Below are 26,135 nucleotides of genomic sequence, written 5' to 3' on the forward strand. Positions count from 1 at the left end.
TGGACCAGATGATCCCACCAGTGTTCCCTTCCAACTTGCCCATCATTCTGATTATCTGGAGGAGGGCATTGACAACAGGGACATTCCTTTGAGGGGTTGGTTTAGAAACATGATCCACAGCAAGGGATGGAAGGAGACACCTTTGCAATCAGGAATGTTGTCCATCCCAGAACCATCAAAAATTCGGGAGGGTTGCCTCCTGGGCAGCCCTGAGAGGCTTTGGGCAATCTGCTGTGCCCACCTGTGGTTCTTGGTTTAGAGAATGTGTCACTATTTTACTCTGGCACCTGTTCAAAGTACTAATTCTGTGGATCAGTGTCTTTCAGATGAAGAAAGTGAAATCCTTTTCTGCCCCTGGTGCCTGAGTAAATTGATATCAAATACTCGAAGGAAAAGACAACTCTTGTCAGCAGAGGCAAGCAACAGGAAAATCTGGGACAGGAGGTAACCTCTTGATGGATTCTGCATCCTCAGGGACTTTCTGAGCTCTGAGGATTAATTTTCTATTATATCCACGTGGGGGGCTTTTCTTAAATACACTTCCACTAACAACATAATACTTTTTTCAATTACAATATCATAAAATGCTACAACTTTTTTTGGCATTCTGCCACTTAGAGGCCAAAGTTTTCATCACTGTGAACGTTGTTGCCCCCTTTTATTTTTCTCTAATGAAGCATCATTTTGCTGCCCTACTGAAGACATGTTTTGGTGGAGAAAGGCTTCTTTACACAGCTGGGAAAAGACCCTGGGAACTGCACTTCTGCAGTGGTTTGTAGTGAATCCTCATTTCCATGAGAGATGGCTTGATCTGCAAGTCCTGATGGGCTTGAGAAACCTTCACCACAAGTGCCTCTTCCCATTATTTTAGTTGAGTTGGTTCAGTTTACTTTATTATCTATATTTCATTAGATTTATTTCCATATTATTTATTTTACTGTCTTTGTTTCATGTATAGTAAGAATGCATTCAGAAAAAACCCCAGGGTGCAAATGTGCCAAAATGCCCACACTCTTGACTATGTGAGATAGAGCCAGAGCACCACAGAGCCAGAATTTCCTTATACTGCTCCTAAAAATGAATTATTCAGGGTATGACAGCACATGAGCCAAGGGTTTATAAATAAGTTGGATTTGGGTAACTACAGGTTACAGACTATTACAGGAGAGTGGTCAGCAGCTCAAACAGTTTGGAGTTCTCCACCTTGAAGTGTAGAGTGTTGGAGAATAAAAATAGTGTAAGAGGTCTGAAAATTCCCTGGGTGCTAAGAAGAGGCTAAAAGTGTTGGTGAGGCTGTTTTCCCCTTTGGGAAGTTGGGTCAGAGTTGCCAGTCACACGATATCACTTCTGGTGAAACACGGCTTGAGAGGCTTCTTCATCCTGGGGACTTGCTGAACCCTCTGGATTTTGTTGGCCCCAAGGAGGAAGGATGCAGTGACTTCACAGGGCAGCTCAGAATTCTGTAATTTGGAAAACACTTATCTAGTTGCCCCCAACTAGATTAGTATTTTTTATGGTTTTATGATTTTATAGCAAAATATATGTATATAACTAATATAGATTTTTTTTGTGTGATTTAATAACAAAATATTATTAAATCCAGAAGAAGAGGGATTGGGAAGTTGGAGGTGATGTCTGTAGAAGGAGCTTGGGCAGATACAGAGTTGCCTGTGGGAGAACAGAGAATCCTTGTGTGGGCACAGGACAGGCTGGGACTGAGGGATCTGTCTGTCCCCCAGCCAGGACAGAATCATGGAATCCCAGACTGGTTTGGGTTGGAAGGGACCTTAAAGCTCATCCAGTCCCACCTCTTGCTATGGGCAGGGACACCTTCCACTATCCCAGGTTCCTCCAAGCCCCGTCCAACCTGGCCTTGGACACCTCCAGGGATGGGGAGTCCACAACCCAAAGGATTGGATCGATTGGACTGTTGGTATCCACTGGAAAACAAGGCTTTCCAGCTGCTTTCCCACACGTTTTCTGTCTCCTTCATTGAGGAAAACAGGTAAAACCCTTTCTGACACACTGCCCATGAGGAACCACGTCACCCTCTGTCAGTGCACAGAACATGAACTGAGTTAATCTCTGCTTCCTTCCTCACCTCCATTTTATAAATAAAATTGGAAGAAAATTATGGCCACAAAACCTGATTTCTGCCTCAGTTCTGGTCTCTGGTACAGAACTACCTGACAATTAATATTTGTGTATGCCTTTTGAGATAGCTGACCTTTGGGGAGTTGACAGAGCTATAATATTAGTCTTTGTGTGCTAGCCTGGCTTTTAAACTCCCTGCCTAGTGGCTGTAAGTTCAGTGGCTACAGATCTGAAACTTGATTTCCTCAGTATAGCTGCATTAGCATTCAGCTGTGGGTATGTAAGATAATAGTATTAAAAGCAACCTTCCATCCTGTTGTCATGGATGCAGCACAGCCCAATCCTGGGAGCACTATACCACCAGTCTTTGTACAATCTCATTTTTATCTACAAATTTTGATTTAATTACAGCAGAAATTCGGCAGTGCTATATAATATATGATTTTATTTTCCATTCTAAGCATTAAAATGTAAGAATTGAGCAGCTCGTGTTCTTTGTCCGGTGCTCCTTTTTTTTTTTTTTGCATTCCAAGTATCTGTCAGTATTAGTTATGAGACTGTGTGAAATAAGTAGCCATGAAAGATGCCTGCTTTTATGACAGAATGAGTGGTTTCATGAATTTTAAAGGAGCACATTTGTATTTTCTCTTCTTGAACTACACGGGCTACTCGCAAATATGACAGAAGATAATTGTTGGAGGAATTATGATGCCTTTCAAGATTTTCCAGGATATTACTATTTTCATAATCTTTCATTTATCAGGTGCTGCGGTTTGATTTATTTATGTATGTAATTTGGAAATTAAAGCACTCCCACTCTGTCAGCACAGGTACATGTTTTCTTCGCGGGGCTCGTGCTCCTGTTAGCGAAAAATAATGAATGTGCTAATTTTTTTGTCAGATCCTCCAGAAGCGTGTCAGGATCGGAGGGGACTCGGGGATTATCCTGGGCCACGTGAGACAGTGTGGAAGGGCTGGTGCCTCCGGATGGCGGGAGCGGGGATTTCAATCTCCAGCACCAACTGTGGCACCAGGCAGGGCTTGTGCTCAGTTTGTTAAGAATTAAATGAGTGCATTGTTAGCAGGGATTTTGTGCGAGTGAGTAAAGGCTTGGAGCCTTTAATTGACTAGAAAAATCTTTTTAGTTGTGATTAGAGGGACAGATACTCAGCTGGCGAGGGCTGATGGTGCTCCATTGAATCAATTTTCATACCCTGTCTGCAGTCAATGGAGCAGGGCTCGTTTATAACCCACTACCTGGCCTGTTATTGGAAAAAAAACCCCCACATTTCAAGCCTGATATCTGAGTGGTACAGTAACCTTTTATCAGGGAGCTGCTTGGCTTGATTTAAAAATATGTATCAAAATCTGTGGTAAAATCCTTGGGTTAATAAATTCAGTGGCATGAGCTGTTTTCATTTGGGTGGGAGCTTGAGCATGGATGGAAACCTCTGGCTGTGTCCTATTTGCTTGAAAGCAGTGATAGATCTGCCATACCTTCATATTTAGCATAAGGTTGTCTTCTTAAAGACCAAAATGAAGCATGTTTATATCTGTATGAAACATCTCTATATCTGTATGAAACATCTCCATATCTATATGAAGCATCTCTATATCTGCATGAAGCATCTCTATATCTGCATGAAGCATCCTTTAAAGACTAAAGGAAGCGTCTCTATACCCCTTTCTGTTTTAGCCTTGAAGTATTTGTTTTTTTTTTTTTTCTCTTGGTAATATTATCTCACTTTCCATCCTGTGATAAATGCATAGCAGGGTTTTATTTTATGGTTAAAAGAAAGAATTCTGAATATCTTTATGTATTAAACTTGTCCCTAACATCTGAATATTACCACTGAAAATCCCCTCTCGGAATTCTGTGCACGCCCATAATTAAACTGCTCTGAAAGGTGCAGTCAGGAAAACCAGGCACCAACATTATGGAGTGAAAATTAAAGAGGCAAAACATCAGAGTGTCTACTGTATGTGCCTGCTGTTAGACACTCAAGCATGGAGAACAGGATACACCTCCATGGATGGATAGTTTTCCTTATTAAAAAAACACAGTAGGACTCACAGTAGGGGAACACACTAAAACAAGGCTTTGTAGTAATTTCCTTGAAAGAAATTTCCCAAGATAGCAACTTAAAAAGCTTTTAATCTCACGACTGGCTGTATGGTGAGTTTTACTGGGGGTGGTATAAAAAAGTCCATTAGGGCACAGCTGATCTGGTAGAGCTGGTCTGAAGCCTCTTCCTGCCCCAGAAAAGGATTAGACTTTCCTTGCACCAAAACAAGGGTTGAATAGATAGATGTGACTCCTGAATACATATGTGTCCAGTTGGAAGTTATGTGGGAAAACACAAACCTCCTTCAGCAGCTGAAATACTCGACCAAACTTGGTGCTTTGCGACACCGAACCGATGCATTAGATCAAGGTTTCTTCTCCAGATCTAAATGTGAAACTACTGTCACTCGTGATTTTGAGCTGATATTTTACTGTGGGTCTCTGGGCACTGTCCTTTAGCACTTGGGAGGAACAAAAAGTGTTTCTCATGAATTCCTGAAGAAGTGTCTGACGTGACCATGTCCTGCAGCAGCTCCTTGTGCTGTGACACTCCAGGAGCTTTCTCACTGGACTTTGCCTGTTCTGTACCATCTATTCTATATGACTGTTAGACCTCTAAGTAAAAAAAAAAACAAAAACAACCCAAATCAGGATGAATTCCCACTCAAACATGCTGGAAGGCTGCCACGTGTGTTACGGTTGTAACTTTTAAACCGATGTGTCTGCTCCGTGCGGCTCTTGGTGCCCCTGTAGGTGTCGAGGGCCACCCTCTGAAATCCTGGGGCTCTTCCTCAGCCACCTCCTGCCCTGTTTTGCTGCTGTGACCAGGGACAGGTGGCCCCAAAAGTTTGGTAGAGGAAGCTGGAGGCTGTAGGTGCAGCAGGAGCTGCCCAGCCAACGTGTGTGAGCGTCGGCAGAGATTTAACATCTTGTACCTATCTTGTGTCAGGGAGCTGAGAACAGGGAAGGAACATGTCTGATAATGTGTTTCACATTGAAATAATTAAAGAGAATTGTTGCTGGAGGGAAATATGCCTTTAAAAATTAACCCTGACATCTCTCTGACAATTCGGTGTTTTACAAGAGATCCTTTTTTCCCCTTCCTTTTTTTTTTTTCCTCTTCTTTAGTTTTACTAAACTTGATATGCATTTTTCAGCACTTTAGAAAATGCAGAGCCTTTGAAAACTTCCCTGTACGAACAGCCTGTACTTGCAGGAGCAGTCCCATCTATTTTCCACTGAACTACTCGCAGGACTGATGTTTCAAGGAACGGGTCTGAAGTAAATGACACGTTCTGCAATGCCTGGAGCCTCTGCTAGTTATTATTGTTTGAATCTATCTCTTGATTGCATATATTGCAGTCTTCTATCACACAGGGAGGCACTTTGGAAATCTCAATGTTGTTCCTCAAATAGCCATGGAGCAGCTCGCTGTTTTATTTCTTGTGACGGGGAAAAAAAAAATCCTTGGAAATTGAAAGTAGTCATTTCCATTAAGCACTAAAAGTTTAAAGATGTTCTTTTTGATGGAGCTGGAGTGTTTGAAAACAAATGGGAACATCTCTAGGAACAGTATTACTTACTTTTTAAAATTCTAGATGTGGCAACAGCAATTATACTCATGTTTTTGTCATCTGTAGAAAGTTAAATATACAAGCAGATGCCGGTGTTCAGGAAGTTTGAATTCATTGTATTGTGGCTGTAACAGTTATCTACCAGTCCAAGAACTGTGCAACTTTTTATTGGGGTGAATCACTGTATTTTCAGTTCTGCATTTGATCATAATTTGTCGGTCCAGGGATAGGCAATGTGGGATTTCTCTCACTTTGATTACTTACTCACTAATTTGAAGGTGGATTTGAAGGTTCTGAAAGGGTGGATGTGGTGGCAGGATTTGTGCCTGATGCTCAGGCTGCTTCTCCTCTCTTTGCTGTGGCTGGAGCTGCCTCAGTCCCTGCGTGTGCCCGGGGGGGAATCCGAGCCCGTTATTCCAGCCACGGTGGCTTGGAATCTGCACTTCCCTGGCCTGAGGAGAGGCTGAGGTGCTGCTCAGGCATTTCTGGCTTTCAGTTCTTCAGCTCAGAAAACAGACATGCAAATTGTCCTTCGGATGCTGAAAAGTTGGGGTTTTTTAGGTCTTTTTCTTCCTTTTTTTGTTCTTTTGAGTTATGGGCGACCTCATGGGAGGCTATCACAGTACAATGTACAGGAGCAAGCTCATACTTTAAATTTATATTTTTAATTTAGATTCTCAGGTTGCAGAGCAGATTCCTGACTGGCACACTCTGTGTCCTCTGGTGCACCCCAATTTGGTGTAACTGGTCTACAGCAACAGAGAATTTCCTAGCAAGAGCCAAACCCTCCTTCATCCCTTAGTCAGGGGGAAGAGATTCAGTCCCATATTTCCTCTTCCCCTGAACTTTTAACAATTTGGGGATCTTGGGGCTCAATCCTTCAAGATGCTGACTACCCCCACGGGTGCTTAAATCAGGATAACTGAGGGCTTGTGATGCTCCTTACGACTGGGAGCTTCGTTACCTAAAATTTAAAACACAAAATACTTTAAAAAACACTCCTCAAAAACATTTTTCTTGGCTTGGGGAATGATTTTTGCCCTTTTTTTATAAAAACAGCAACTGCAGAAGTATCTGTTAGCTGCTGTGATATGCTATAAACCTATCTGTACACAACATTGCTTTTTGGCTATTAGAGGCTCATTAAAAAAATTAAAGTCCCCACAATTTACAATATTTTCCATTGAAATAGCATGTTAACACATTTCTTTAATCAGTGTGTAACTGTCAAGGGAAAGAACAATTCATCTAGTATATGCATGCATTAGGAAAAAAAATTATCAAATTTAATTTTATTTGTTTTATATTCAGGGCTTTTTTGAAGGAATTCCTGCAGGGAAATGGTTAATCTATTTTTAACTAAAGCTTACTTTTGTAATCTATCCAGTGCTTAGAGTTCTGTCATTGATCTATGATTTATGTGATTTAAACCACCTCTTGGCTGTAACATTGGTTTCTATCCAAGATGCTGAGCTGAATACTAATTACGAGATCAAATTTATGCTGTTGGGCTGAGCAGCTGAAGGAGCTTTCCAGGCAGGACTCCCTTAAACCAAGCCACCATTGAGCATTAGTGAAATATTTGGTGAGGGGGATGGGAAAAAAAAAAAAAAAAGCTGGAAAAGGGTGGAAAAAAAAAAAAAAGAGCAGGAAAACTGAAGTGTCCTTTGCAAGCTTTATTATTTTCAGTTCTCCTGCCCGAGTGTTCAGTGCTACGGGCAGATATTCCGTGTGTGTGTGAGCCTGTGAATATGCACATGGGGCTGTTTTTCCAGCAGAATCTCACTAATTCACCCTAACGATTGGGAAACCCACTGAGAGAAGCCAAATGGCACGAGTGAGCAAACAAATAAATATGATTGAGGATGTTTTATTCCGAGATGTATTTTCTTGCCTTTATTTTGACAAGTATCACGTTGTCAGAATGATTTATGGTATTTCAGAGCGTACCAGGAAATGCACTGTAGGATGGGTTCTTACAGTAAGAAAGTCTTGGTAACAATAGCTTTGCTTCACCTCTCCTCAAGGCGTTTTTTTGCTGAGAAATAAGCCAAACCCACCAATTTTATAGAAAACACAGGTTTTAGGCTTTCCTTCCGTAAGAATCAGTGACGTTCTTCCATTTACCTGCACCACCCTTGCAGAAGAGGTTGGGATGGCAGCAATTTGCTTGGGTATTGGGGGGTCAAAACATGTGCAAACAGCTCGGAATCCAAAATCCAGTCAGAACAAAAATGAAATTTGGAACTGGAATTTTATTGATTATAATAATTTTTGAGAGAAAACATGTTCTGACGCGTCATCTGACTTTCACCTCTGTTGGTACAACGTTGAAGTGTTTCATTTTGGCGATGCTGAAATGTTTTAATTTGTTCAGGGTTCATTTTAATTAATTAATTGATCCTTTTCGTGTTTTCCATATGCTTTGTCTTGTATTTTTTTTACCATTTTCAGCCTGCCGACTGTATCATTAAAACACAACATTTTCATAAAATGTTTGCACAAATTCAGTTTCCTCAAAATCTTTTCAAGTATCTTGCAGATCTTTCAAGGATCTTTAGCCTTCTGAACCGGGGAAAACATTGGAATTTCTCACAGGGCAGGAATTCTGGGTTGTGGCTGTGGAGTGGTGTGTTCTGCCCTCGGGGCTTGGGAAATGCAACCTTGGCCAAGGGATTAAGGTGTAGGTGATGTCCTCAGACGGATCAGGGGAAGGATTGGGATCCTGTTTTGTTTTCCCTGTGTTGCCATTGTTGTCTGGAGCTGGTTGGAGGGGCTGTGTGTGCTGACATCCCTCCCCTGGCAGAGGTTATGGAGCCAGCAGGTCATCCCGCTCCGGCCGCAGGAGGCCCTTTAGTGGGGAATTAGTTTCCTTTTATCCTTATTCTTGCTCGCTTTAAAAACAAAACCCAAAGCAAATAATAAAAAAAAAAAAGAAAAAAGAAAGAGAAAAAAACCCCCCAACCCAGAAACAGAAATAAAACAAACAGAAAACCTTGAAAAAGTTTCTTCCAAGGGCAATTTTAAATAGCTACCTTTGGTTGTGTGTCTATTGCTTGTGATCTTCCTCATTTCTTATTTCTCTCATTTCTAATGTGGAGAAATTAATATTTCAGTTAGATCCTTTTGCCTTTTAAACTGATATTATTTATAGTCCACTCGATGTCATATTGGCTTTTTAATGTGCACTGTTACAAACCATTTGCAATGAAAATAATCCCCATTGTGTACATTCGGGGAAAAGTTTCTGAATATCTACATGTACACGTGATACTGGATGGGATGAGCCCGGGGACAGTTTTGTTAAGAGGAGCCACAGTTCCTGACCCCATCTGTGTGCTTTGTTCTGCTGTGATGCCCTCCCTACCCACCTCCCCTGTACCTACAGTAGGTTCATCTCTAAACGCTGCCAGCCGTAAATGCAATGAATTTCCTCGCAGTCTTAAATTTGCAAAAATTACTAAAAATCCTGGAGGAGCCCAGGGACACTGAAGACACCCCAACATCGTGGCTGTAATTGCAGTCAGGTCACTTTGCCAGCTGACAGTAAGTGCTGGATGTGAGACATTCCCTCACTGCTTATGCGGGGAAATAATTTGCACCATCAGTGATGTTGTTGATCTCGAGTGATATGAGGTAAAACAACAGCAGTGAAGATGGGGCTGGAGTTAATTGCTGTCACGGTCTGAGGGACTTCAAAGGAAGGATTTTACCAGAAGCCTCATTAAATGGGTTGGATATTTTGCTGTGCTGAACAGGTGGCTGAAGTGCTCCAAAGGGAAGAGTTTGGAGATGGGAACCACCTCCGGGACTCTCCGTACCCGTGAAGCTGCCAGGGGAGTGAGGAGCTCCAGGGATACCCAAGGTGAGCCAAGGGGTGTCCATGGGTCAGGGAGGGTTTGGGGAGTCACAGACCTCCAGACACCCCAGTGGTGTCCCAAACCTGAGCAGGTGCTGCTGTTTCTTGGAACCACTGGCTCGTGGGACTGGGGCTGTGGATGTCACATGGGGCTTGTGTGGCCTCAGGACGGTGGCTGTGCCTCATGGCCAGGGCTCTGAGTGCCAGGGCAGCCTTTCTGCCCTGCACCAGGGCTGGCTCTCACCTCCACTGTGCCTCTTACACTGTTTTACAGAGCAAAAAGTCATCAAGGAGGAGAGGAGTCCTCTATAAAATACAGTATAGGAACATTCTAGAGGAAACATATACAATATCATGTATGTGTATATATATATATATATACAGTAAGTGTATGTTCTGCTTTTCCTTTTCTTTCTTTGCAGAAGAACTGTTAAATTAACAATTGTGGCTTTGACAATGATCCGTGGGGGTTTTCACTGAAAGTACAAAAACCAAAATCACAGTGATTTAACACATAAATGTATATTTAAAATGTGACTCCTGCCTGCTGGATAAGTAGACATTGTGTATACCTTCACGTATATATCAATAGTACAAAAGGGAATTTATTTCCTCAGTCATCATTAAATCAGAATAGAATGGTTTGGGTTGGAAGGGACCTGAAAGACCATCCCATTGCACCCCCTGCCATGGGCAGGGACACCTTCCACTAGCCCAGGTTGCTCCAAGCCCCATCCAGCCTGGCTTTGAACACTTCCAGGAATGGGGCAGCCACAGCTTCTCTGGCCAAGGGAATCATGACAAGGGAAATTCAGCTTTCCTCTATCTCTGCTTACACAGGAATGCTCACTAATCCCACAGATGTAAAATGGTTTGAAGAGTAAAAGATTTTAAGTGAACTCAGGCTGCTGAACATCCAAGAAGAGAAAGGCCCCCCATAAAAATGGGTTGTTTGCCCTTGGGAATCTATTTATCAGCAGCATGAAAAAAAATCCCAGCAAACAAACAGCAGAGAAATCCAAACCACAACAAGGCAAGATTTGGGATCCCTTCTTAAGGGAGTAGGAGCCCCAGAAGAGGTCATGTGCCTTTGAAGCACTGCTTGGTTTTCATGGAAAATGGGCATAAGTTAAGATACAAGTTATAAAAAAGAGTAGGAACTCTGTAATTTCTGCAAACCAGTGGAAATTAATAAAACCCAGGGCTAGCTATTAGATAAACCCGAGCAGACAAAGTGTGGGTAACTATCCGTAGAGGGGCTGACATGATGAATGATGATGGATCCAAACTCATCTGAAGTTCTTCAGGAATAATAGCAGCCTAAAGTCATTTCTGTAGGGTACCTAAATGTGCCTGAAACACAACAGTGTATTGAAGGTTGCATATTATGCTGAGAATGACAAGTATTTATGATTGGAAGGTCTCTGGGTTGGGATTATCAGTTTTTGTGTATCTTTTCTCGGTTCTTTAATCTTTGATTTAAAGACCCATCCAGAGATAAAAAAAGGGCTGATTCCTAGAATTGTCCCCCAGAGACAGTAAATACCCTCTTACCTCAAGAAAATCAGCAGTGCCTGGTACTACACAGGTGTTTTGGAGTAAGGAATGTCCTCCTTGAGCTGGGGAGAAGCACCTCAGGGGCAGGAAGGTAGGTAGGTGAGGGCAGGTAGGTGAGGGCTCAGCTCAGCTAAGCTTGGCTCAACTCAGCTCCTTCCTAGGAGTGGGAAAGAAAAATCCTACTGTGCAGTGCCAGTTGTGTCCAGTGAGTTTTATGTAAATGCAGTTGCAAATGTTGTTGAGTTTGTTTGGGCCTTTTTTTAGATGTTTTTTGTTTTTTTTTTTAATTTATGGTCACAGCGCTCGTGGTTCAATGTGGCAGCTAAAGACAAATAACAGGTACAAGTGTAAAGAATCGACAGAAACCTGTGTGATCACGAGGGGGATGAAGTGGAGTTTTAGAAGCAAAATGCTCCTTCTGCAGAACTTCTGCCTTCCAGTTGTCTTTGTGTCTCCGGAGTGTTGTCGCCTCGTTCCAGCGAGAGCGAGAGATTTTGATTGCAGGTTGTTCTGCAAGCACCACAAACACAATCTGCATTTGTCTCAGCTTTGGAAGGGGAGAAGCTGTGCAATGCACAGATTGATTTGCAAGACCTTAAGGTTTCCAGCTTTCCCTAACCTTTGCTAACAAACTGCAGCAATCTGTTCTTCGAGCGTGTTCCTCCTCCTGGGTCTGTAAGAGCCTTTGAGACAGAGCTCATTTTTCCAGCGTTGACTGTAGAGATTTGTGATTTTAGATGTGAATGTCCCTTTCTCAACCCTGCTACCAGTGACCCAGTGCATAGTAAGTGTCTCACATTATAAAGTGGTTATTCACAGAGGGCTCTGACCAGCGCTATCTGGAGGGTGGGAGATGCTTTCCCGGCAGTGGGATGTGGATGTCGTGGGGCAGATCTTCAGCCAGGAGAAAAATCCTGCTTGGTCCTGCAGCTCAATGGCTGTCTGTTAATTCATGTGGAAAATTCGTGACCCCAGGGAGACCACAAAGTTCAGTGTCCTTGAGTGAGGGCCACACTTTGCAGTCAAGATCAAAACGTCTTTCTTCCCAGAGTTCCCTTGAATTTGGATTTTTCTGTAAGTCCTTCAAATTGTTTTATACTGAAACCTACAGTATTATTCAGGAATGGATTATTGAGGAATGATCCGTGTGTTCTCCCTTTCTCTTTTATTAGGTTATTGAATCTCCATACCCTTAGGAAGATGGAGCCCTGAAATCTCACCTGGATCCTCTGCTCATAGGTTGCACTCATCCTGTGTGGAGGTTGAGCTCTGGTATGGCCATTAGTACCCCAGAAAAACTTCAGGACTTCATTTGGTTATCCTTGAAGAGCCTCAATCTTTGATTTTCAGTTCAGTTACAGCAAGTTTTTGAGGAAACTCTCTCAGCAGAAGGATTCTGGAGGACAGACAAGGGCCTGGTCTGCCTGTCAAGTGTGTGCTCCAGGCACTTTCCTTTTGTGTTTCAGTGGGAAACAGAGGTGGGATTGCCTTGTGCTGGAGCAAATCCCCTGAGCAGAGGATTTGCAGCTCCTTGGCAGCTCCTTGGCAGCCGAGACCCTTGAGGCAGTGCAGTTTTCCTCCTCTCCTTTTGAGAGCAGCCAGGTATTTGGAAAGATGAATCATCTGCTGGCACAAAATCTTTCATCCCTTTCTACAGGGGTGTTTGTCTTCTCTTTGGGGGATCAGCCTGCAATTAAAACTGTGGCTGTTGTTCACCTCTCAAGGCACAGGGAATTAAAGCAAACAAACCCAAGAGGACAAAGGGCTGTTAACCTGCTGACAGTAGTGACATCAGCATCACTTCTTGGTTATGTAGGAGTTGGGTAGATGTGTGAAGTTTTGCTATTGCACCAAAATGCCTGTTTTCAGCCAGGGAACAAGCCTTTTGTCCATCATTCAGACATGTCAGAGGATCTCCATCTCCCTTTTTAGCCCTTGGTCCTGATCCCATCAGTGCTAGAGGGCAATGCCATGGGGCTCCCTCACTCCTGGCTCATTAACACCTGGTCACTCCACCCTTTAATCCAATCACCAGTGCCCAAGTGCAGATGTGTTTCACAGCTCTGCCATGTTTGTTGAGTCTCTTATTTGTGTATGTAGCTCTCTTGTTTATTTATTTATATTTCATGGATGCATAAAAATGTATCTTGGAGACTCTCCCCCCTTCCAGACAGCTTCTCATCAAGTCTTCTACTGGGCAGTCAGGCAAAGTTATCTTTACTGCTGTGGATTTTATCAATTCAAAATGTAAACAATTAAAAAAGAAAAGGAGTGGTTTCAGGCAGCAAAGTGGCCCTTGAGCACCTCAGTCAAGTATTGCTTTTAAGTGCTGAATTTTTCATTCCTTTTTTTTTACATTATTTTCTTCCACTTGTTGCTTTATGTGAGTGCACAGAACAGATAAAATGAACTACAGAGGAGGAAATGTGGAAGTTGTTGGCACACAGAATGCTGTCAAAGGCAGAAAGCAGGCAAATGGACAGAGGTTTAGTATTTCCCTGCCCATCCCTTCCAATCTCTTTGGTTAATAACAACTTTCCTTATTACATAAAGCAACTGCTGATCTAGAAATCAGTAGAAAAACTTAAGTTTGAAAATTTGACTATTCAAGGTGTGATAAAACTTCCCTCTTGAGAAGGTCTGTCACCTTTCATTTGACTTACAAGTGGTGTCTCTCTGGAAAGGTGCTGGGGCCATGTCACAGTCCTGAGCAGGGAGTGTTATAAATATCTGTGGGTTACTGGGGAAAAGATTTGGGGGTGGTTGTTCACAAACAATCTATTGCTCTCCAGAGGAGGGAGGGGAACCTGCTCTCTGCTCTGCACAGGTCCTGGGGTGCAAACCAATCTCTTGTGTGCTGCTGTCTCCCCACAGAGGGGTTTCCCCCCGTTGTCCTGGTGGTGACAAGGGCCACCTGGGCCACCTGTGCTGCCCCTTTCTCTCCATCAAGTCCCTTCTCTGGGTCAGATCGAGAACCTGAAGGCCAAGGTCTGTTCCTAGCAGTAAACCCATCAATTATAAACCCTGTACTTATCTGAGAGCCATTTGTGTCATTAACAGTTGGACTCAATGATCTTAGAGGTCTTTTCCGACCTAAATGATCCTATGATTCTTTGATTAGCAGGGTACTTAGAACCAATCATTTTAGCTGGAAATACATAATTATCCTTTCCCAAATCTCACCCCAGTTCAGGTATTCCCTCCAGAATGCTCTCCAGGTCTTTCTCCTTTTCACAAGGCAGAAGCCTTATCTCCAAGCAAACACCAACACTGCTGTCTCTCCCAGTTTACCCTGCATGATGTATTTTCTAATTTGTGCTATTTTGACCTTCTCCAGCAGAAGGTGTGGTAGCCCTTCAGTGGAGCAGTGTGGAAGTACCCTTGGGTCCTCCTCCCTCAACCAATGAGTGCCCTGCTTCCTTTTCTGTTGTCCTAAAAATAAGAATTACATTGCTCTGAGCAGTCACATCCCTCGGTCAGAGCTTCTTGAAAGCAGCAGGCTGTACTGTAGAGTCAAGCTTCCTGGATTCCATTAACATTTTGTTAATGAAATAGTGCTTTGTCAAAGAGTCTTGAAAACTTAAAAGGGTATTTAAGCTTCTTCCATGAGTCAATACCATGTAATGTCAACATTACCACGAAGGGATAATTCAGAGATGTCACACAAAGCTTGTGTTATGCCATTTGCAGTCTAGCAAAACAGCTCAGCATTTATGTTGTTTAATCCATCTTCGAAAATCTTTTGTTCTGAAAAAGTTTGAGATCAATCTTGTCAGTATTTACTGACACAAAGCTGATGTAAGTCACTGTGCTCCTATTGACTCCATCCGAGTTGTAACGATTTACCCCAGCCTGGAATTAAGCCCAAATTAGGCATATGAAGAACTCAATATCAAAGTTTTAAGGAACATGGAGCTGAATGGAGCAGATCCTGGAAATGACAGTGTGGATAGAAGTGGAGTGAAGCAAATAGTTTGCAACGATCTGGGGTGGGAGGGACACAACTGGAAGAGACTTCAGGAAACACAACATTATCTAAAACTTTACATTGCTGAAATAATGGAATTCCCTGGCTAGAGGCAAAGAGGAAATACAGAAATAGGGAGTTCAGACGTGAGTGCTGGCAGTGACACGAGGGATGTGGGGGCTGAATTCCAAACTGTGTGTGCTGCAGTGCCCCGGCTTTGTGTCACTGTCGCAGTGAGTCTGCTCAAGGTCCATGAAATCCTTCCTTCCATTCCTCCTTCCCTTCTCTTTTTAGCATTTCTGTAATCATACCTTCCATGGAAGGGAGTTGTTTCATCCTACTGGACACTGCAGCAATGCTGTTTGGTTTACCTTTGTACTTTTTAATCCTTTTCCAGTAAAGCTCTGTATAATTGATGTAGTTGAACGTAGCGAACAGCGGCCTCAGCTTGCTTTGTTGAAAATAGAGTGCCTTACTTCATCCTTGGCTGAATCCAAAATGCTCTCTGTGATTATTTCTTGGCTGTGTTGAATCTACTTCAGTTTCAGACTTTGCAGATATATGGGGTCAATTGTGCAATATGTAAAGTGACGTGAAGTTCTTTGGAAATAATTCCCATATTTTGCTGGCAAAGGTTTAGTATTTCACTCACATTTTGGATTTTTGTTTCAAACCAGGCACTGTGCAAGCAGGGAGCATCCCAGACCTGTGGAGGAGCTCAGCAGGAGAAGAATCAGTGGGGGAAAATAGTCCTAATGCTGTGTTGCTGGTGGTGGGTCAGGTATGCCGAGGTAATTTGCAGGTTCTGTGGGAGTCAGGGATACTTTCTGGCTTGATTGCACACAGCAGGAAGAAAAATATCATGAGGCTCCTCATTTGTACTTTTATGCTGTTTTACAACCTGGGAAACATTTGGGGAACAAACCAATTGCTCTTTCTGTGAAGAGCTACGGGGCCTTGCAGCCTCTTGCTCCAGGTGAGGTCACTGCCAGGGCAGCAGAAGGGAGAATAAAACACGGACAAAAGGAATCACAGTGCAAAAACAGGGTTTGAAACCATCTGAGAGCAGGTTGTACAGCACAGTGTGTGTTCCACCTGTCTTGTATGGAAGGGTCTCAAAATGCTTGGCTTTTCCTGGGAGATGCCTTGTCCAAAGGAGGCTGTACCTGTGTTTATGCAGGCCAAGCATAATTTTACAATTAAATTAAATTTTAGCATTGTCTGCCCCATCCCAGTATATTTGATCAGGCGCTTTAAAGGAATAATATATTTGCTAAGTAGGAAAATGTGAAAAAAACCACAAATGTCACATAAGAAGTGGAATCAGATATAAAGTTTTGATCCATCTTGGCCTGCTGTTATAAATCAAACTTGGAGGGAGCACCATGAACCTGAAACACCTCAGTCAGCACTGCAGCAAAATGAGCATGGCAATGGAGGGGATGTTTAAACTGAGGTTAAAAGAAAAACAAACCCAGGTACTTCTAATAAAAACCAAAATAATAATGATATGGGGAGAAATGCAACTGTGCCTGTGAACTGCCATTCAGACACAGACTGGCCCAAAGGCTTTAAAGCTTTTAATAAAAATATAATATAAATAAGGGGAGTCTGACAAAGCAATACAGGATCGTGTGCATTTTAATCTAGTATTTAAAAAAAAAAAAAAAAGTCCTTGAAGACAGTTGAGACTGAAGAACTGATTCAGGAGGTAGAAACTGTGTCCAGAGATTTGTATCTGTGGCAGTGGAGGTTTGAAGGAGGAGGGAAGTGGCCCCATCAGGTGTGTGATGGCAGTGGGAGCAGGGAGAACCTCTGCTAACCCAGGGAAAAGGGATCAAATCCCAGAGATGCAACTGCCCTCTCCCAGTAGCAAAATGAGACTCCCTTGCAGATGCAGAGCTGATACGTCTTACAAAAAATCAGGTGTTACAAAAATTTAATCTAAATTGTTTTTAAAAACATCAGGTGCCTGATACAAAGGCTCTGCAGATAATCTGCAAGACTATTTATTATGCTTCTGCTTCTCTTAAAAATCCTTTTCTGATTTTCTTTACCTCATCAGAGACATTAAACATTTGTAAATCTGCTTGTACGTGAACCTGCGTCTCCTCTTGTCTCAGTTCTCCATGTATAAATTGAAGAGAAGAGTATTTTCATCTGTACTTCTCTGTATTTCCTGTGTAAAGGCTGAATTCTGGGGAAAACAGCTCTGTATTGCTCTGTGTTTAGACAGTGCCCACCCAACCAGAATCCTTTTGTTGTCCAAGGGCTCCCAGGTCTGACCAGAGAACAGGTAATTTCTGAGCCAAACAGAATATTTCCTCTAGATTGCATTAACCTGGGTAATTGAAAGAAATCAGTGTTTTTACCACTTTATCATGTGTTGAGCAACTGCTGATTGCAGTTTCCCTCTTCCAGGCAGTTTGAACAGAGGTCTGTGGTGCTCCAGCTCGTTGGGAACTTTTGTGCTCAGGCCAGGAGGATGCTGCAGATGGAGCTGATCTGTGAGTAAGTTTCTGGAGGCCATTATGTCTCCTACAGTTTTGGGTTTTTTTTTTCTAAAGGAGCCATTGCTCTGGCCCTGTCTGTGTGTGAGGGAGAGAGAAGAAGAGCATTGCTCGAGGGTTTCACTTGTCACGCTGCCTAAATACCCCTTATTTTTAGCTGGAGTCTTCTGAATACGAGATCCCACTACAGGTAGGTGAAGTGACCTCTTTGGGTTTGAATCTGCTCTTCTGTGGCAGATTCGAGGCTGCAGCTTTGAACAGGAGCCCCCTCCTGCTCCGTGCACAGCTCTTTGAATTGCCCCTGATCCGCTTCTAAGGCTCCCCGGTTGCGAGCGGGGCCCTTTGAAGATGAATGTCCCAGCACAAGGCAAACATGAAACAAAACCTACTCCCTTATGTCAGAGTGAGCAGCAGATTCCTCAAAGTCCTCCAGCACAATGGTGGCCCTTTGGTGGGTGAGAGGAAATAGGTTCACCCGCTTGTGAGAGCAGAACAAAATTGCACAGGGCCGCGCCTCGGGAAAAGAAAGGGGCTTTTGGGGGGCTCTGCAATGTTCAAGTCTGGCCAAACTTATTTCAACTCGACTTCTTTGGATCTCACTGATGAAGGCAAATCCGCAGTTATCAGTTTTCCTCCCCCTTAACGTTTGCTGTGTTCGAGGGGATGGATATGCCGTGTCTTCTTGAGGGGGAATATTCTTCTTTGTTTCCATGAAAATCATCACCCCAGCTCCTCAGACTGTGTGTAATCATAATTTCCTGGTACATTTGGGACATGATGTAGAGCCCTGGGAGCTGAAGGGCCCAGAGGTCCTTGGGAGAGTGGTACAACTGTAGGAAGTGTTTTGTTATCTGTCCTATTCTGAATATTTCAGTGACAACTGACACTAAACTATCCATCAATGTGTTTTTTAAACCTGATGGATCCGTTCTTCTGGCCCAGGTGAGCACTCGTGTAAGATCCAAAAGTTTTCATTTCCATCAGATGATTGAACCCATTTCCTTGAGGGGGTTAATGGGCTTGTAATGCAAAAATTGAACTGATGTCCCGGGAGAGACTCAGTGTAGGAACAGAATGGAAAAGAAACAGTAAAACAGATGAAAAAAAAAAAACAAAACAAAACAAGAGAGATTTGTTGATAGTGATTGGGGGACATTCTTCTCACCTGTCCTGGATGACTGTGAAAATGCAGATGTGTGAACTCCTCTGAAGTAAATGAGGAAAAGCAGAACCCTCTGGGCCATAATTCTTTTCCATATGTGATAGATCCCTCTTCCTTCCAATCAATTAATTGCATCCTAAAAACATCTATTTCTCCCCATTGACTTTAAAGGGATTTTAGATGACTGGCTCAGATAGAGCTGTCTCCACAGTCAGTGATTAAAGTTGGGTTAGATGAGCTGGCAGACTACTACGGGGTTTTTTTCTCCCTTCATGCCAACTCTAAATCAAAAGGCATCTCATCAGAGTATTATAAAATACAGCCTTCAGAGGGAGAGTCTTCTACTTCCATATTCTGGCATCTGAAGGGAGGAGGGAGACTCCCATCAATTTAGAGAGAGGTAAAGATTTCATCTCCCTCTAGAAATCATGGCCATAATGGGAAATTCAGACATTTATGAGATTTGCTTGGCCAAGGCAGAGCTGAGCATGTGAATGTTTCTGTTTGTCTTTGTAGTACTGCAGCAAAAGCAGAATAAAAGATGATTTTAGGGGTTATTTTCATTCTTCCCCCCCAGCTTTTTCTTATGCTAATAACCCAGCTCCTACCTGGGGAGGAGTCTGTGTGACCTTACAAATTGAAACCTTTACCAGCCCTCTCCCTGTGATTGGAAAATAGGGACAAACTGCTAAACAGGGCTAAATGCAGGTGTTTATTAATGGGGAACCTCCCAAAGAAGTATTTCCCAATTCACCAGAGAGGAATTCTCACCAAAACCTCTTGCAGGTTGTGCCTGGTTTAAGTTTGAATGCCAAAACCAGGTAAGATTGGAAGAGATTTAAACAAGTTGCTGGCAATTGATGAATATTTTCCTTGGGTTTCAAAAGTTGGCAAACCTGGTATGTACTATAAATATATATGTTTTAAGTCAATGTGGATTTCAAGGACAAGAGAAAGCAGAGAAAGAAATGACTTATTTTAGGTTTAAATCAGAAAGGGACATTTATTTGTTTCCTCTAAATCTTAATTTCTTGACACAATGGGTAAAGTATCAAATTATTATTTAAACCTACAAATAAAGCGAGGGTCCATCTTCCCATTTATAAATAATGTTGTTATACCAGAGGACAGGCATGGCCGTATTTTTTCCTAATGGAATCTGCATATCTTTTGCCTGATAGCCCACTGCTGGATATTGATGGTTGCAATAATTGGCCTTTTATTGGTATATTGTGTTTTCTCTGAGATCTTTCAACTTTCTGCAGTAAATCCTTTTCAAGTTTTCCTTCTTTGCTGGTTTAGTGCTTACAGAAGTTGAGAATCTGGAACAGCAGGACTGTGAATAAGACTCACTATTTTGATCTGCTGTATAAATCACATATTGGTAGCTGGTATCTCTAAATTTATATCTTTTTTAGTAGAAATATCTCAGTTGTTTTTGACTATATTTAGCAGGAAAACTCAATCTTTCTCTGCTATTTTTTCCTCCTATTTGTTCCTGGCTCAGAGGCCTGGTGGCACTCAGTGGATAAATGCAAGAAAATCTAATAGTGCCTTTCTAATATACCCATTTATCTGGTATCATATTTTATTTTAACTCTTCATGCAACTCTATAATCACTGCTCTGTTGCTATAATTGGATTTCCAAGTATATTTGTGCCATTAAATTACATCTATAGCTTCTCTATAAACGTATTCAGAGTAATTAGTAATCCTCTAATTTTTAGTGGAGTCATATTTTATATCAACTGTGCTCATTTTTCTCTTCAAATTCTTCAACACATTTGTGCCGATTTTGCTTTTTACGCTGGAATTTCTGGCATAAATAATCATTAAGGGTTTTTTTTTTTTCCCCACTGTGAATCTGAACGGAGTCTAATCCAGCTTTCACTGAATTTAATGGTAATCTTTTCACTTACTTCAGTGGAAACTGGATCAAACCAATAGGTTGCAAATTGCATTCAAGGCAAAGTCCCATCTTCTCGTGGAAATAGTTGTGTAACTCACAGTGTTTTGATGGAAGGTGCAAAATAGCTGATTATTTCTATTTTTTTCTTACCAGATAATTTATAGGTTCTCCTACTCAACTTTATTAATAAGTTATGATATTGCTGTAATATTTAAAAGGTTATTTTTAACCTGATTTTTCTGAAAACTTGAAAACCTTTCCACGTAAAGATTTTTAGAAGCAGGTCTAGAACTTTGCTTTCCAGACCTCAATTTAACTATCTATTCATCTCTATTAGAATACCTGGAAATTGGGCATTTTTAAGTTTTAAAAAATATTTTGCCTTCATTTTAAATTGAAAACTAAACATTTGACTTTTTTTTTTTTTACCAGCTCTCTGTTGTGTCACTTCAGAACTGTGTCAGTTCATTAGTATAATTACTCCTCTTGCTGCTGAATATGAAAACCTGTAAGCACTTCCCTCTAAAAGTGTAATTCCAGCAAATTATGTTCCCAAGTAGGCAGAAATTTATGATGTTCACTTTTTCCAGCGTTTTAATTTTGCTGCTGTGGGGTGGTAACTATATGTGCCAAATAAGATTTTGATTTTTTTTTAAAAAAAAGCCTCTTGCAACTTGCTTTTTAAAGAGTTATTTTGCTCTTCTGCTCTGCTCCCACTCCCTTGATTAGAGGTTTGTTGCTTTGGTGATGTGCTTCTCCTCCAGGCAGTTAATGATCACAGACAACTCTGTAACCTGTAATTTTGGGGGAAGGTTATTGAGAAGGTGATATGGCAACAACTGTAATTGTTTCTATAGCTTAGAAGTGTCCTGAGTCTTTGCTGGCCAAGTATCAGGATTTGGGACTTTGAGTGGAAGTGGTGCCCAGGATTAGAGACACTTTCCTGTGTTATTTATGGCCAAATTGTGCCAGTTTTAAGGTTAGAAAGAACATTGTGAAAGGTGGTAAATTGTTATTTAACTCTTAATAAAACACCAGTGCAGACGGTGCCTGTTCCATCCCAAGCAGAAGGTGACCTTGGTAGGCTTGAGGATGGAGCCCCTTGGATATCCAGGGGAAGATGCTGAGCCAGTGGAGGGTTGGCCCTTAATTCCTGGTGTGATTTTTAGAGCCTCAGGAGCCTTTTTGAGCTGGAGCATCTTTGCTTTTAGACAGCAGGATAGCAATCACTTATTTATCCAGCTTTTTGACTGAAAAGAGATAAATTGAACTGTTCGTATTGGAGATTTATTTTATTTTTCCAGCGTAGAGGAGAGTTGTTTATGAGCCTTAAATGGAATAAAACTCCTTAATATAGTAATTTCCATGCTAATAATTTGAATGGAGCACCAATGCACCTAAAATTCAACCCCTAAATGCTGCAGTTATTTGCATATTGTGTGGAGGTGCCTCCCCACTACTGGGAGCCACATTCCCACCTCACAGGGACACTCCTCCTTGGAGGCTGGATTTTTCCAGTGGATGCCTACGAGCACTTTGTACAGAAATTTTGTCAAAGAATGACTCGTGCCTTGCCACTTTAAAACCATGGAAACATCACAATGTTCTTTTAGAAATGACTCCAGGAATTAATTGCAAATGACTTATTAATGAAACAAATATTCAGCTGTCACTGGAACCAAACTCCATGATCTGCTTAATGGTTATTTTTTGAGAAAACACGTTTGTGTTTGTTTGATCTGCCTCGTGTTAACAGCGGTAGGAAAAGGGGAAAGCGTTTGGTGTCGGAGTGGAAACTTGAAACGAGCAAAAAGGAGAGGAAAAACATCAACCAGTGACTGGAAAATGGGTGAAAAGCCCAAAGAAACAGCAGATCCCCCAACAATTATGTTGGAAAGCTGCTCCCCCAGGCAGCCCTGGTGGGGTAATGAGGGTTAAATGTGGGGACACAGGCAGGGGAATCTGGCAGAGAAGGGTTTCACAGGAACATTAATTCGTGTTCCATGGCTGCAAAATGAGCAGGAAAAAATTCACCTCACATGGGCTGGGGGAATGTTTGCAAGCTGCAGAGAGGCTCTCAAATGAATGTGAAATATCAGCTGTAGTTCTGCTAATTTTATAACGAAAATAGGTGCTGCTAATTAGGGAATGTGCATTCCTCCTGGCGCTGGAATCCAGGACACCCCACCAAACTTCCCTGCGTGGTGGACCTTGGACCTTCGTGGTGACCATGACCCAAGGGAGGTTTTTCCACAGGCAGCCAGCTGAAGCCATGCCTTTTTCCACGTGTTCTCCTCTGCAAGGCACAGATATAAATAGGTAATAAAGCCTTTCCAGGGATGGTGTTTACAAGAGCAGGGACACGGGGCAGAACACGAGCGAGGCAGATCCGCCCGCCTGGGGAACGCAGCTCAGGTGTCCTTCTGCTGGTGCTGCTGAATTATTTACCACTCAGCAAGTGTGTGCCTGTGTGAGAGATTCAAAGGAGGGAATCTGAGGTGAAACCCCATCCGTTTACCCAGAGCTGACACTGGAATATTCATTATCACATTAAACCCAACCGCAGTGAAAGGGAAGGCTTCCGTTGATTATGTGCTTGCATAAAAGGCTTCTTTGGTGGCAAGCCCATGTGCCAGCGATCTGAATATAAACCCTAGTAAGTGGAAACCATCCTCTTTAGGGTGAATTTGCCTTCTTGGAAGTTATGAGACTTGGCAGGTTTAAATTATGTTTTAAACCTGCGGTGGATTATATGATTTTTCTGACTGGCCACAAGCAATACTAGATGAGCACACACCACACGTGCCCAGTCCCAGCCACAGGCATGAGCCAGGATTTCCAGTGCAAAGTAAAAATAAATGCAGATTTTCTATCCAGAGGATGATGCATATTTATGCGGGAGCAATGTCAGTTTGGCAGGGTTGGTACGAAGGTCTCCTCTGGAGTGCCGGGTCTGCTCACTCCTGCCTTTCCCTCTCCCTCTTCATCCCAGGTTTGTGCTGGAGCAGAGGGAGTAGCACATCTCAGAGGGGTTTGAGGAGCCCATTGGATTTAGGATTGTGGAGAATTACAGTAAAATACATAGGATTGGCCATAAAACAGACAGGAGGCATTTCCTCTCTCCATCCATCCCTTGCTTGCTCCTTCCCTGTCTTCCCCCTTCACCAGGGATCCTGTTGAATTTAAAGGCTCAGTTAAATCTTCTTCTCTGGGAGGCACAACAAATAGTGAAATGCTGAGCTGAAACACCAGCGCACGAGATGAAAGGCCACCTCTGGAGCAGGCTGTCCCTCTGGGAAGCAGGAGGGCTGGATGTTCCAGCTTAGGTCTGTAAAGGAGCTTCAAAGGAACCCGGCACAGTGAGGGCTGGGTTTGGTGGATGTGGGCATGTGCAGAGATGTGAGAATAAAACCTATTTCTGCTAGTGCTAAGAATGAGGATTCGCCCACAATTAGTAATTTATTGAAATATGCAACGATTGCATCAGCACAAATAATTTAAAAGGATATAAAATTAAGGTTTCTCAATCCCATAATACTTACAGAAGGCTTTCTACTCTGGCAAACGACAGGGAAGAAACAAGATGATCAGAAGCCAGGCTTGCCTGGTCATAAATAGTGATGGATAAAGCTTGATTTGGAGTCTGGTTGCAATGAAATCCTGAGCTTATTTTCTCGGAATGCTGGGGATATTTATGGCACGTTCTTCCCTTTATGCCTCCCGTTTTCCTCTTTGGTTGGAAATGCATTTTGTGAGTGAGAATAAAACATAAACATATAGTAGATACAAAAGTGTCAAACACCTTCAGCTTTCCCTGATCTTCGGAGAGAGCAGGGACAGAAACCGAAATGATCTGTAACTATAATTGAGAGGCAAAAAATTCCGTGTTTAATAAACACCTAAAGGAAGAATTACACATGCCACAAATCCCCTTTTATATTGCACTTAAAATCTCCTTACCTGCCCTTTAGTTTTCATGGTTTTCCTTATCTTCAGTGTCACTTAATCATATTTCAACAGGATTTGCTTCCCTGGTGTCCATCTGCTCTTCCTTTCTAGTGCTGTGTTAATGCCAGAACACCATCCCAGTAGTTCCCTTCTCCCAGGCTTTGATGTCAGACACCCGGGGATTCAGGTTGTTTTTTTTTTTTCATTCAGGTTCAAACAGGAAAAAAAAAAATACCAATACCTGGTTTGTGGGAGTGACAGATACTGTTTTCAAATGCAAATGTCCAGAGTTGGGGCAGGGGATTAACAGGAGGTGACACAACTCTTCTTTGAGTCCCACTGATGTTGAGTGTTGGGACCTGATGGCCGTACTCTGCCCTGTGCTGGCCATGGCAGGGCTTCTACATCATTTTATTAATCCTAAAAGCACTGAATTAGTAATCTTTGTGTATATATATATGTCTTATTTTCAGAATTAAGGAAGACTTTGTGTATTGTACCTTAGTTGAGGAGCCTAAAGGTACGGAAAGGTCTCCTTGAAAGGGGAGAATATTTTTCTTTCAGTGTTGACAGGAAGTCTCCCAAAATAGTTATGTGCTGCCTCCTGCACTAACAAACTTAAAAAAAATTACATAGATCCATTCTAATTCATCATGTAACTGTGAATTAGTCCTTGGGTCACTGATTGGAAGAGGTCTATGAGTATAGCAGGGGATATTATTCTCTCTCTCACAACTATCTTTGCAGGACATTAAGATCTCATGATAATTCATAAGAAAACTTCTGTTTTCAAAGATCAGTATCTGCAGGGACCAATATTTGAACCTCTGTTCTTGAATTATTTTTTCATTAAACATTAAGTTGGGGCTTTTTGCCTTATAAGGAAGTGCCTCTTGACTTGCTTACTCTGCTGTTGCCTGAGCTGGTTTTGGTGGGAGCAAACCCAAATGAGACGGGAACCACCAGAGATCCACCAAGGAATGGCCCCCATTCCTTGGGGAAAGCAGGAGACAGGACAGAGGGACACTTGGGACAGACCTTAGAGGACAAGCTTGGAAAGAAATGGTGGCTTGGAGGAAGATTAAAGAGGTGTCTCCTCCAAGACACGGATGTGACAGCGAGAGGGGAGGCTGGGGGAGGCAGAAGCAGGCAAGGAAGACAAAGAAAGGCTGTTGCTGAGGCTGAAAGCCTGAGTAATAAGAGGAAAGGGTTTGTTCAACTTTGATTTGTTCAATGAACATGTGATGAAGACAAAAAAGCCCAGATTGATTGTCTGGGAGGGAAGAGGCTTTAAGAGGACACATGGGCAGGTGCCTGAAGCAGAGGAGAAACCACCACAAGGCAGGTCATGGGACCAATAGAGAAGAAGGGGTTAGAAAAGGAGGGGTGGCTTTAGCGGTGGAAACAGGAATTATCAAGAAAATGGAAAATGAAGTCTAGTAGGAGCTGTCTGGAAAGCATTGTTTATTGTTATTACTATTAATTATCA

At 42.4% G+C, this 26,135-nt stretch overlaps 1 long non-coding RNA gene across 3 annotated transcripts in view; it reads left to right on the top strand.

Annotated features, from left to right (window-relative positions):
* LOC108499337 overlaps nucleotides 1–26,135 on the top strand; it is an 86,754-nt gene that overhangs the window by 34,519 nt on the left and 26,100 nt on the right. The window contains exons 3-6 of one of the 3 annotated variants that reach the window (XR_001875514.1): nucleotides 9,492–9,598; nucleotides 12,322–12,421; nucleotides 15,794–15,897; nucleotides 17,538–17,627. This is a non-coding gene — a long non-coding RNA (uncharacterized LOC108499337). The remainder of the gene's footprint in view (nucleotides 1–9,491; nucleotides 9,599–12,321; nucleotides 12,422–15,793; nucleotides 15,898–17,537; nucleotides 17,628–26,135) is intronic. The other 2 variants (XR_001875516.1, XR_001875515.1) reach the window with 2 other exon arrangements.

The sequence above is a fragment of the Lepidothrix coronata genome, unplaced genomic scaffold (genome assembly GCF_001604755.1).
Source record: "Lepidothrix coronata isolate B3197 unplaced genomic scaffold, Lepidothrix_coronata-1.0 Scaffold2, whole genome shotgun sequence".
Lineage (NCBI taxonomy): Eukaryota > Metazoa > Chordata > Aves > Passeriformes > Pipridae > Lepidothrix > Lepidothrix coronata.